This window comes from Chenopodium album, chromosome 4, assembly GCF_948465745.1.
Source record: "Chenopodium album chromosome 4, dcCheAlbu1.1, whole genome shotgun sequence".
Classification (NCBI taxonomy): domain Eukaryota; kingdom Viridiplantae; phylum Streptophyta; class Magnoliopsida; order Caryophyllales; family Amaranthaceae; genus Chenopodium; species Chenopodium album.
In genome coordinates, this window is record NC_137837.1 from 74,778,628 (window position 1) to 74,792,450 (window position 13,823).

The following is a 13,823-nucleotide window of genomic DNA, read 5'->3' on the forward strand; positions in this document are numbered from 1 at the left end:
TAACACGTCAAACCTGGTAATTTTCTGCCTTAATGAAAATCTCCATCCTGTTCTTCCAGTAGGTGTAAAACTTACCATTGAACATGGGTGGACGTTGGGTAGAATATCCTTCTTCAAGTTTCTCCTTGTAATTCATCTCTCTAGGAACTTACTCAGCAAAGTTATTCGCTTATACGAGAGTACCTTGCTCTGATACCAATTGTTAGTTGAGACGATTAATACAAGGGGGGAGGGGTGAATTGTATTGAGTTCCTAATGACTACTTTTTGCGGATAAATAAACAATGCGTATAAGAACTTAATAAAACACACAGATTTTACGAGGAAACCTTCCAGGGCCCAACTGGAAGTAAAACCTTGACCCTACCTTAGGGATTTCAAACACAAAACACTTCACTATAATAGAGCAAACACCAAGTTACAACGTATTAGACACAGACCTTTATTTCTCAAGTACCTCACTGGACTTTCTACTTGATAGGACCCTATCCTACCCAATCTAAGCACCACACTTAGATTTACTCGTACCACCAAAGTACTACACGTACTGCCAAAGTACTAAATACCCGTACCACCCCAGTACAAAACTCACAGCCTCACCAAGAAGCTAACACAAAACTGTATGTAATACAAACTATAAATTTCACCCAAATAACCCAACCAATACAAATATAAGACGCCTATTATGATAGGTAAGCAATGCACGAAATCCGAAACTAATATGAAAGCTAGAAGCTTGGTGAACTTACTCAATTAAAGCACTGTGATTTCTCCACGCATAAACTCACACAAACCTAAATCATTTTGCTCTCTACTATTTATACAAGTAACACTTGTATAGAAAGTAGGTTTTCTAAAAAGATAAATATGTTAACTTAACTTATCTTTTAAACACGGTTTTAGCAAATCAAGTGGAATAAAACCTTTTCCGAAAATAAGTATAAAAAGATATTTATTAAAAAGACTTATCTTTTTAACAAATCGACTTTAGAGAAAATAATCTTTTTAGAAAATCTTTTCCTAAAATCTATCTTTTATTATTTTCCATATTTATTTTATTTACCAAGCAAACTTATCACGTTTCTAATAAATTTCGTGCACTAACCTACTTACCATATTAACAATAATTTCTAAGATAAAACCTTAACTATTATTGCTGCGCCGCACTTTGATAAGGTAAATTACTTGGGCTCCAAATATATCAAGTTCCACCTAAGATCTTAACTACTGCTAGTCTTCAAGTTCCTGTTAGGGAACTTAGTTCTTGTTAGAGAACTCTTCCTCTGATTTGTTTAACTTCTTCAAATAAAGATCTTCTTCAAGTCTTCTTAGTTTCAGATGGTTCTTCAATCACCAAGATCAATCTGCACCTTGACTAATCACACACTAGAAAATCATTATTAGTTGAGTTTGCTTTTAGTTCAAGTTTCTCATCATCAAAACCATTATGTTTCAACAAACAGCATAATTAGAGAAAATATAAACTCAACTAGAATAGCATTCCACAAGTGCTAACATTGTTTAGGTAGTTTTAGAGTAGCGTCATGTATGAGTGTATGACATAATAGTAATTAGTACGGAGTAAGATTTAGGAAGAGTAACTTAAATTTGTCAGTGTGGTTTTTACATTGTACTATTACAACCCCCCATTCACTTTATTTCATATCTACCCTAGTACCCTCTTCCTCAACACCACAAAATGTAGATACAAAGTACAATCTATTAGGGATAATTATTTTTAAAAATAGAGACAACACGATATTTAGAATTTAAAACACATGGGACCCTCCTATGTCCAACTTTTCTTAGCTTTCTATCTTCGTCCTTTTTCACAAGGGAAAAAAATTGTTATGAGTCCGCGTAATAGGTCTATTATACATTCAGATTTAACTAGAAAGAATTATAAGAATTACAAACATATTCAAGTTAAATGTCTCGTGTATTTAACTAATTTTGTAGCGTGAGGCTTTTTGATTGGGAATGATTGATATAGGCATTTTAGTTCCGTCATAGGCATTTTAGTTCCGTCGGTGAGTATATGATTAATATACAATATTTATGATTTTTTATTAACGTAATGTTTGTAATCAAAGATTTGCATTGATATATGTAAACAAAAAATCATTGCAAAACTAATTGTGTAGTAATTTAAGACTTTAGGGGGATATAATTATTTATATACATGTTTATCACCTTCTTTATGTCAATAGTACTCCCTCCGTTTTTTTTATATGCATCACTTGCATTTACACGGAGTTTTAGGAAAGTTATTTGCTTCAATATTATATTGTGCAAGTGGGGCAAGTGGATGATTAATTTATTTTGATAAAAGTACAATGTGGGTCATGAAATAGATAGTATGTGAGAGAGAATGATTTATTTAATAATATAAGTGGGGACCATGAAAGAGAGTGAAATGATAAAATATTTCGAGTGGGGTATTTGAGAAGAGAGAGAGATAATAAAATATAGTATTAAGTTACCAAATATAGAAGTGATGCATATATAAAAAAACACCCCTAAATAGAAAGTGATGCATATAAAAAAAACGGAGGGAGTAATATACATAAGAATTATTCTTTTTCCACATATTTAAGATATTTGGGAAAAAAAATTGTTCTTCTGTACTTAGCTTAATTTTCATGAAAATCAAATTAGACAATATTATTATTACATCAAACTATTAGGATCAATATAAAATGAAGGTAATATTTTATTAAATACATGGCGAGTGTGACAAATCATACTTCAATAAGGTTACAATACTGAGCAAGTGAGCATCAAAATTCTCACTCTTTGATACATACAATCTTTACATATGCAATATACCACCAAATTAAACCTAGCTTGAATAGTTTCTTTTTTCTTTTCTTTTCTTTTTTTTTTTTAAGAAACGTCAGCTTGAATTGTTTCTTATAAGATTCATATTTATTTAAGTTTAATAAATCAAATTAATTAAAAATTTAAATTTGAAGACTGAAAAGTCTAAAATCATGTAATATAAAAACATATGGAGTAATAAATTAGTATGGATAGGACATGCATTTACCTAGCACCTTTACTTTTTATAGGAGCATATTCTTTTAATTGAAGTTTTAAACTACTTAAGCTTGTGAATCCATTAACCTATCATGAATTATGAATACCCAAATTGGTAAATAAGTGACCCATGGCATAATCTTACAAGTGCTTTTTAGTTTTTTTTTTGACCCATGGCGTAATCTTACAAGTGCTTTTTAGACTTAAATAATAATTAAAAAAAAAAAAAAAAAAGAAGATGAATAATTAAAGATAAGGAAAATTTGTCTGAAAGGGACTAATATATTCACTATTTTGTTTGGAAGGACCTTTTATGTTGAAAGTTGTCTAAAAGGACCTTATAAGTATGTTTTGTTGTTTATAAGGACCTTGACATCGGAATCCGGCGATTAACTTTGATTCTCCGGTATAGACCCCCCACGTGCATGTCACGTGACATTAAAAAAATTACCCTCTCCCTTTTTTCCCCTTTTCCCTCCAACCCTAGCCTTCAAAACACTAGCAAAGTCAAACGCCGGATTCCAATGTTAAGGGGAAAAAAAGGGAGAGGGTATTTTTTTTAATGTCATGTGACATGCACGTGGGGGGCCAATGACCGAGAATCAAAGTCAAATGCCAAATTCCGATGTTAAGGTCTTTCCAAACAACAAAACATACTTATAAGGTCCTTTTAGACAACTTTCAGCATATAAGGTCCTTCTAGACAAAATAGTGAACATATAAGTCCCTTCAAGACAAATTTTTAGAATAACACGTACTACTTTTATTCCTTTTCTATTAGTGGAACCATTAATGGAGTAGTTGATGATATGATTTGCAAGATTTCTTTAGCACCCTTATCTTTTTGGCTGTCACGTAGTGACGGATTAATATAGCTAAGTTAAACCTTCTGCAATAGATGAATTCAATAATTTATTAACAACAAATTATAAAATACGGAGTAATATTTTTTTAAAGGACTTGACATGCCAATTGTTAAACAGTACGGAATGTGAAATACATTAATAAATAACCAAATTTTAAATTAAATGATGAATTTAATATTTTAGAAATATTGTTCAATTTTTGGAAATACTTTCTGTTTCTGAAAACAAAATTCTCCTTGGGGTTAGGGTAATATTATCAAGATGTCCTAAGGCTAAGTCAAATAATTACCCAAACGTCCTTTGGCTCCACCTTGCTGTCCGAGAGCTCGGCCTGCAAAAGAGAGAGAGTTAACTACCCCGGGAGTGTGACCCGGGAAAGCCCCTCCGATGCTTAAGTCAGCAAATGTACTTTCTAGAGAGAGAAAGTACTTTAGAGAGAGAAAGTACTTTAGAGAGAACTAGGAAAAAGTTACTATCATTAATGATTGGAGAGTTATTTATAGATGTACTTTCAGGTGGCAGAAGTTGTACTTAGTTATACAGATTAGGATTAAATCCGTACTTTGCTCGGACTAATGATGGGCTAGATCATGGAGGGGTATTTTAGTAATTTCAGGTCAATGGGCTTAGGACAATGGACTTAATTGGCCCAAATACTTTCTATTTGGTTTATATTTTACGTACCGTAATCTAAATATAATAATTTAGATACAATCCTTTTTTTAGATTAAGAATAATTTTTTTAAAGCTTGTATTATTAGAAGAAGATTTTTTTTTTTTTTAATAACGTAAGTATTATTGAAGGGAATTTTTTTTATTTTAAACTTTCAAGTATCCCTCTTAATTTTGTCTTTAGTAATATGTAATAAATTAAACAATCAAGATATAACTATATTAGAGCAGACAATCTAGGCCAAGTCCTACATTCAAAGATTAAAAAGGTGATGATGACTTGTTTAGAAGTGTATACGTACAGATTCTTTAAGTGTCAAGCTTAATTTGTTGGAATTGATGATGATGACTTGTTTAGAAGTGTATACGTACATATTCTTTAAGTGTCAAGCTTAATTTGTTGGAATTGATGACTTACTTAGAGATGAATAGTGTCAGCCTAGTCCATTTAGTATAAAGGTTTTTTTAGGAAAGGTGTCCAAAAAATTCATGCCACGCCCTACTATGAACATTTTAGGCCATGTTCTTATAACTTATTGAAATAAGTTCTCTGAAGAAAAAAAAAATTACATTTAAAATAAGTTGAGAGCAAAAAAACCTCAATTTATATAAACTAAGAAATTATGTTTTTATAAATTCCTATTTTCATCACTTCACCTTAATCAATCATAAATTTGCAAAATTATTAAAAAAAATGCAAACTTTTGGGGTATTCTATATTTCTATGGTATTGGACCCAATAAGTAAACAACCTACATATTATAGTTGGTTCAATCAAAAATTAAAGTTTAATTTGAAAATATCGCGAAGTTGTTGAAATATTTAGAGTATTGGTGACAAAATTCATGTTGTTTAATTAGATTGCTTAGGCAAAGGTGTTGCAATTAATTAATCAAATAATAAGAGCAAACCAAGGGAGTTGAGAACTCCACTAAAGCCGCCAGATCGAGCTATGGCAGCCCGATCGAGCGCGAGAGTGAGGGTGAATCTCACTTAATCGCCGCCCGATCGGGCCACCACCATTTGATCGGGCGCGTGTGCGAGGTGAAGAATTGACGATCAGTCGCCAGATTGAGCCACAGCCGCTCGATCGGGCCCGCACGCACATGTTTGTTGCTGGAATTCTTCCACCCGATTGGGTTGTTGTTAGCTCGATCGGGCCCGGACGTTTTCTGGGTTTGATGTTGTTTGCGTTTGACGGTTATTCACGTGGGTATGCTCTTGTATATATATTATCTAATATGTGATGAAAGTTGGGGGTAATGAAAAAGAAGAACAGTAACTTCCATTTTCATTTTTCTTGTTTGCAAAGGTTTTTAATTATCATCATCACAAATCACATACACTAATCTACATTGTATTGTAATCATCCTACTTGTGATTGCAATTGTTCTTCGTTGTATCTCCTAAGTAAATTTCCGTGATACCCGGTTGTAGTATAGGGTCGGAATTATACTTTTGGGAAAGTGATCCCGTTCACGCCTCGAAGATTTTACCAGTTTATTTTGTTTGCTTTCTTTGTGACCCTTGTATATACGTAAAATCCCCAACAATCCAAAAGTATAATATCTACAAAGATGGCAAATGTGAAGGAAATGATGACAAATTTCCAGAAATTGAACAAGTGCGAGGGTGTAGATCTTGGTATGGAGATGGAAACGAAGATGGTGATATTTCTTGTGGGATTACAAGGAAAAGGTTTGATGGAAGGTTTTCTCTAGTCAGTTATATGATTAAGTCACTCCATTCAAGTAAGAGGTTTCTTATTTGTGAATAATGTATATTTATATTCTTGACATGTTTAATTAATCTAAGTTTATTGATTATGTCTTGATTATTATTAGAGATATGTTGTCTTGTAATTATGCCCATTAAAGATGATTGGTAAAATCATGATGGTTGGTTAAAACCATGTAATTTAACATTGTTAATGGATGAACCAAGTATTATTATAGTTCATGAAATGGGTGTGAATTACTGTTTATTTTTACATTGGTATTAAGATACTTTGTGTATAGTTAATACATTTGCTATATAGAAGATTAATTCTTTCTATAGATGGACGGTTTAATAGCCATGATTATTTGTTATACAAAGTATGTATTATTTCATCTTGTTACATGTGTGATGGGTTGCCAATTGATAGTCTGTACTTTGTATGGCCTAAGTGATATCGTTTCATTTATGACAGTTATGTATAGCGGTTACTCATGTATGATGAATTATGTATGGTCTAATAATGTGTTACTCCATGGTACTTATTCATGAAAGGTTGAATGGCCTTGTTTTCGGTTTTGTGATTGTAAGTTTACATGCATGAATTAAATCAAGTAGTCATTTAATCATTGACAAAGGTATTTATGCATGTATGCCGACAATTTTAATATGTTACTTTGTGATATGATGATATTGTATATCATGGCAAGTATATTTTTGTGATTAATATGTTATAATTATAAGGTTTATTAATGCCTTGTTGTATTGATATAAAGTAATAATGACATATGTTAAATTGATGATTAATTTGATTCAAGTTATTATTCTATGGTATAATAGAATAATGAAACTGCAATGATAAATAATGTTGTATTTATAGTGAATTAATCATGAATATATAATTCCTTGGTTTAGAGGGTTATGAGTTATGTGTCAAGAATGGTTGATTAATTAATAATAATGAATATTCTATGGTGAAATAGAATAAAGGTATGCAATGAGTGTCATGGTCTATGACATGAGGATTTTGTATTGAATTATTGTAATTGATTAAATCAACGTTTAATTTAATTATTGATGTAATTTTATGCCTCTATGGTGATAGAGTTATAATTAAGTGTTTGTTGATATTGTTTGTGAAATTTATTCAAGTTATATAGATAATGATAATCTCTTTGTGATTATGAGTTTATACTCTTGGTTACAAAAGGGTATATATGCATGTATTAGACAAAAGCTATGTAAGTAGGCGAATATCGCTTATGTGATTGGTCAATTGAGTAGGTTTACTAGTAATTCTAGAATGCTATGTTATTGCTATGTTGGCAAACGGTTTATTGTTTGTTGTAGTAACATATATTTGAAATTAAAAAAAAAAAACAAAGAAAATAAAACCCTCTTCGAGTAAATATAGCAAATAAGTAACCTTAATATAAATTAATTTGAAAATTAACATTGATAATCAAATCTATTTTAACTAGTTAAGTAAACTTACTTAAACAATATTACTTGAAGAAAGAAAATCAGAAAGACGCCAGTCACCCATTCAAAGTTAGAGACCGTAAAACCATGCCAAAGAATCACACCCAAAAATTAAAATCAGAATGCAAGAAAATTTAGAATACAATTAGAATTTACGATTAAATTGACAGTCATATACCAAACAAATTCAACAATACTCCAACAACCCATAATTATTGAAGATTATAAATCTAAAAATTGAAAACTTTAAACAACTTACAAGAATTTTTGGGCTTGAACTTGATCAATTTTCTCCATTAAACTAGATAAACGGAGGATCCTAGAGTCACAACAATGAATTAAAAACCCCGAAGCCTAATTAAGAGAATAGCTTTTAGCAATTTTTGAAGGGTAGTACTTATTCAATCTGAAATTCACATCGTATATATATGCCTCATATATATAGAAAAATGATTAGAGATGACAAAGAACTATGTGGGTTAGTTAAGAAGATAATTTGCTAACTGGAAGCAAATAATTAGGGTTTTTTCTTTTTGAGAAGATTTAAAAGGAAATTCGCAGCAGAGCAACAAACGGTGGTTATTGGGATTTAGGTTGAGGAACTAATGGAATATGTAGCAGCTAATGAGGGTATGGGAGATTAGTAGCCGGCGGGATAGAAGTTTTCAATTTCGTGAAATTTTAGTTTAGCACTTTCTCAAAATAAAATACTACATAAAATAAAATAAACGAGAACATTTAGTAACTGACCTTGATGAAACCCATTACCATTAATAAGGTCAATAAAGTTTGACTTATTATTTGTAACTGTCCTTTTTTATACCCCTTACTTATAGTTGGTCAGCCTACCATTGATATACTATTTGTAACTGGCCTTGGTTATGCCAGATATTAATAATAATTTATTTGTAACCCACACTATCTATGTTAGTTATTAATACTCTTATTGTAACTTGCATAATTTATGCCAGTTACTAATAGGGCGTTACAAATAGCATTTTTTTCTACTAGTCTTAGGTCAGTTCTTCCTGTGTGCATCCAAAGACTGATGCTAGGTGATCCTCACTCTCAGACCAAATTCAATAATATCAACTTTGATATTATTCTAGTGTTCATGCTAGGTGATCCTCACAGCATATATTTGCTGGGTGGTTGAATTTGAGGTCAGTGACCGCAGCATTTTAAGGTTAGCACACACATTTATAATTCTATGCTAGGTTAGTTTGATAATACTTTCAAATTTCAAATTATGAAGCAACACAACTGTATAAGTTTCCTCAACAGTGTACAAGAATTTGTTTTCTGTAGATTGTATGGTTTAGGGTGTACGTCTGAACTATGAAGTATGAGCAGTGCTGTCTATTTATCAAATGAAAATCAAATCGTATGAATAATTCCAATTAATTAAACTAAATAAAACAAACAATCAATTTAATTGCAGAAAATACAGAAAATCTCACCCATATCCATGCTCATAATAAGGTAAATTAAAGAGAAGGGTTTCAACACCATCGAAAACCCAAGCATCATTTTCTTCGCCGGAAACATTAGCGGACTTCGCGGATTCCAACTCATCTTCGGCGACAACTTCCGAATTCGAAAAGTAACGGTCACTGGTTAAAAAAACAACAATAGATTAGAGAATCATCTAAAAAAAACACAACAAAAATCTAAAGAGAAAGAACCTAGACAATCGAGTTTCGGGTTATAATGAGAGAAATATACACACACGCTGAATTTTACTATGCAACCCATCAATACATACTGACCCAAGTAGATATGATGTGGTGGGCGATTGCAAAAGGCCCCGGAATAAACATGGACGCAAGCTCTCCGCTTTCAGTGTTGAAGTCCGAGGAGAGGTTCTGACTTTGCGTGACCCCCTTGCAAATCTGCTCTACCTTGGCAGCAGCTGTTTTTTGTGCCTTCTCATATTCAGCAAATGTAAGAGCTTTCTTGATATCTTCTCTGCTATGCCACTAGGCATCTAAACAACCGCATACATACATTAGAGACGTAAAATAAATTAGATATAAGCTGATATTTGGCTAGTCGCAATCCATTAATCAGGTATAGAACAGTTAATTGTAAGTTCTTACCTAAGTAATACTTCCTCTATTTATCAATACATAAATCGTTATGACTTTCATGATTACCAACGAATAACTTTGACTCTTAATACCTAATTTTTTAAAAAAAAAAGATATATATAAAGTTAATATATTAAAATTATACTGAGATTAACCAAACAGTTATAATAGTTTTATTTATTTTTACTTATTAGTAATAAAATGAGGTCCTATAAGTAGTCTAAAAAATCATCAAGTAATAAAGGAAGTATTGAGATCCTACTTTAAGTTTCATGTCCAAATGAGGAAGGCAAAAGAAAGATAATACAATAATAGGAGAAAATGTGGCAAACCATACCTTCCAATTCATCCTTATCCACAATTATTTCAAGAGATCTCGCATAAGCAAAGAAGCCTACCATCAACTGGCAGGGCATGCTGCTTGGCCCAACTGGAAAAGGTCAAAAGTTAAAGATGTTAAGCTGAGACAAGAAACTGATTGCAGAAATTTATCTACTATGATCATTAATTCATTACAGACTTACAGTATGACAAAAAAAAAAGGTTAAATAGGAGATGACTTTTACTCAGACATCAGAGCTCCAAATGAACTTACCAGGCCATGGCTGAGAACTATGATAGACAACTTCTCCTACTTCAATCCTAGTTTCCTCCGATGTTTCTCTTCTCACTGCTTCTTCCAAACTCTCTCTGGGCTAAGACAAATGTATCACAAATGAGGTATGGAGTCATCATATTTCTGCATAGTACTAACCTCTAAAAAAATAGCTAAACAACTCCACATTCTAGGTACAAATCTCGGCTGTCTGCTTAAAAGTGCACGGTCATTTTCCTTGTCGATCACGAGCATAATGACTACCTGGTAACAGGACACACAACAGGAAGAATTTAATTCCATTTGTTCAAACAGTGCTTCTGCATTGCATAATGAATGGGAGACTGGCATCAACATACTAGATCAACACGAGGATATATCCTCCTTTTGCACAATTCATTTGAGCACTGCACTCTTTTACCAGCTTCCCTGGGAATTGTTTTACTTCCACACTGCCCGCAAAATCGCGATGTTCCATGCCATTCAAGCAATGCTCTAGCCTAACAAACACCAGATGCAGAAAATACAAGACCATAGTTAGACGGAATTCGAACAAGAGAACAAACTAAGAAGCTAAAGAATCAAGACAACTGATTAGAACTGAAGCGTTGAATTCGCCAGTACTGGATAAATGATTTTGAGCTTATGCACTGAATAAAATGAGGAACAATATCAAATACGTAGTATAAAAGCTAAAGAATTAGATTCGCCAGCAGTCACATAAAGTAACTGGACAACTATTTTGGCAAAGCAAAGCTGTATAACTGCCACTACAATAGAAACTCAAGCATATTTGAAAGGAACAAACTTGGTCATTGAATGTTTAGATAACACATTCAATCCCAAGTTTCCAACCCCATAATAAAACAGAGTTGAGAAAGATAACCTTGCATATCTATTTACTTTAAGTCTACATGATTACAACTTCTTGTTTAAATGTGAAAGTTAAAGAACTGAATAGCTTCCCGTTTAAAAAAATAAAATTAAAAAAATTATAAAAAATAAATAAATAACTGAATAGTTGACAGTTTTAATCTACATACATATTACATCTTCCCATATAATACTCATGAAATTAATACTTCCCAAATGAGATGTCATTAAATAGAAACCAAGATACATATCTAACTTTAAGATTCAAAATCAACAATACAAATGTTTCATTCATGTTTCTCTGTCATTTTTGTGTCCCATTCACCACAATCATGTTAACCAAACCCACCTATGGTACCCGCATAAACAAATTTTACATTTTTAATTAAGCCCCTCTTCTTTAACAATCATTAACATTCCTGGCACAAATCAAACTTATTTCTTCCATCTCCGTTTATAAGAAGATGCTCAAGCTCAACTACGTCAGCCATTCTACCACCAAATAAATAAGAAACCCTAATTAAAACAAAAAATTCAAGAATCAAATCAACAAACCTTCTCAAATTCCCGAGTCTTCTGAAAATCAACAGCAGAAGGTCCCGCCATAGAAATCGGCTTCGTCACTCCAAGTTTCTTCTTACAAAGATAACTAAATTTAAAATGTCTAGATACAAGTTAGGAATACCATGTACACCCTTCAAGCTCAATGGATTTTGGGTAAGGAGATGATTTAAGAGTAAAAATGTTTCATCAGACATCCAGATTCCAACAAAAAGCCCAAGTAAAAGATAAGTTGGTTCAGACTTCAAAACAAAGAGTGTGAAAACCATAATTCTATGCTAGGTTAGTTTGATAATACTTTCAAATTTTAAATTCTGAAGCAGCACAACTATATGAGTTTCCTCAACAGTGTACAAGAATTTGTTTTCTGTAGATTGTATAGTTTAGGGTGTACGTCTGAACCTATGAAGTATGAGCAGTGCTGTCTATTTATCAAATGAAAATCAAATCCTATGAATAATTCCAATTAATTAAACTAAAATAAAACAAAAGATCAATTTAATTGAAAAAAATACAGAAAATCTCACCCATATCCATGCTCATAATAAGGTAAATTAAAGAGAAGGGTTTCAACACCATCGAAAACCCAAACATCCTTTTCTTCGCTGGAAAAATTAGCGGACTTCGCAGATTCCAACTCATCTCCGGCGACAACTTCCGAATTCGAAAAGTAACGGTCACTGGTTAAAAAAACAACAATAGATTAAAGAATCATCTAAAAAAACACAACAAAAATCTAAAGAGAAAGAACCTAGACAATCGAGTTTTGGGTTATAATGAGAGAAATATACACACACGCTTAATTTTACTATGCAACCCATCAATACATACTCCCACATGTATAATACCAAGCATTTGATTTCACACGACCAGTAGCTATTTATACAAATACACATGGACTGAAACTTCAACCCATAAGCTGTACACTTGAAATTAAACAGGAGAAATGTAGTAGCAGACAATAAATTGAAATATATGAGAGGTCTGCAATATCAAAATTCATGATTTTATCATCCATTGCTATACAAATTAAACTTGTAGACCACACGATGCTAACAGCATCACATTGGAAAGAAGAGTCAACAATCTAGTTCTGCTTGTTGGCTAGTTCAAGGCATTCGTTTCAAATTTAAAGTTATAATCAGAAATAAAAATAGTTATCTTCATATTTGGTAAAAAATCAAATTTAATTATGAACAATCAGTTTTCATCAGTAATAATCAACAAAACTCAGAAACACAAGAGGAAGGATTGCAGAGTAAAGTGAACACAACCTCAGAAACATTCTAGTCGATTCAAAATCCATAGAAACTTGGGTTTTCGGGCTAAGAATACACTGTGAGCCTTGCTTGAGCTATCACAAGTCTCGATCTGCAGCAAAAAAAGAAAAAAGCAGCACAATGACACACCACACAAACCCACAGAAATCAAATTATATCAATCTAAATGCTATCTGATAAATTATTCTGATCTGAAATCAAACAAATGAGGGAAGGCTACCTGAAGACCAGCTGTAGGAACAGCAAGAAATGTGGGTCTTGCGAATTAGTGACCCACCGGAAACTGAAGGACAACCCGATCCTGATCAATAATTGTCTCTAATATTAGATGAGCACCATTAATTAATCTGAAGAAAACAACAAAAATTAGAAATACTGGATGAAGAATGAACAAGAAACAACTAAAATCAACATGAATTATTTAAAAATTAAGGATTTAAACAAATAAAAAAGCAATTACCTTCCCTAAATCAGCATTCCACCTGGGTTCATCCTCGGTGGGGATTGCAAGTAAAATCGACTTAGAAAAAACATTATACCTCAGAGAAGTGAAAACTCAAAGTAGGCTTCAATGGAGAACTCAAAGTGCGCTTCAATGGAGAACTCAGAGTGCGCTTCAATAATGGTATAGAGAGAGAGAGAGAAACTTG

The 13,823-nt window shown here is 32.4% G+C and overlaps 2 long non-coding RNA genes across 2 annotated transcripts; both read right to left on the reverse strand.

Annotated features, from left to right (window-relative positions):
• Nucleotides 1–10,197: 10,197 nt before the first annotated feature.
• LOC145627289 (uncharacterized) lies at nt 10,198–10,952 on the reverse strand. Its single transcript, XR_014111366.1, has 3 exons — nt 10,819–10,952; nt 10,460–10,723; nt 10,198–10,294 (listed from the first exon to the last, which is right to left on the reverse strand). It is a non-coding gene; the product is annotated as an uncharacterized LOC145627289 (long non-coding RNA).
• Nucleotides 10,953–12,278: 1,326 nt separating this feature from the next.
• Nucleotides 12,279–13,468, reverse strand: LOC145627291 (uncharacterized). The gene is made up of 3 exons (XR_014111367.1): nt 13,394–13,468; nt 13,168–13,264; nt 12,279–12,573 (listed from the first exon to the last, which is right to left on the reverse strand). It is a non-coding gene; the product is annotated as an uncharacterized LOC145627291 (long non-coding RNA).
• Between the last annotated feature and the right edge of the window lie 355 nt (nt 13,469–13,823).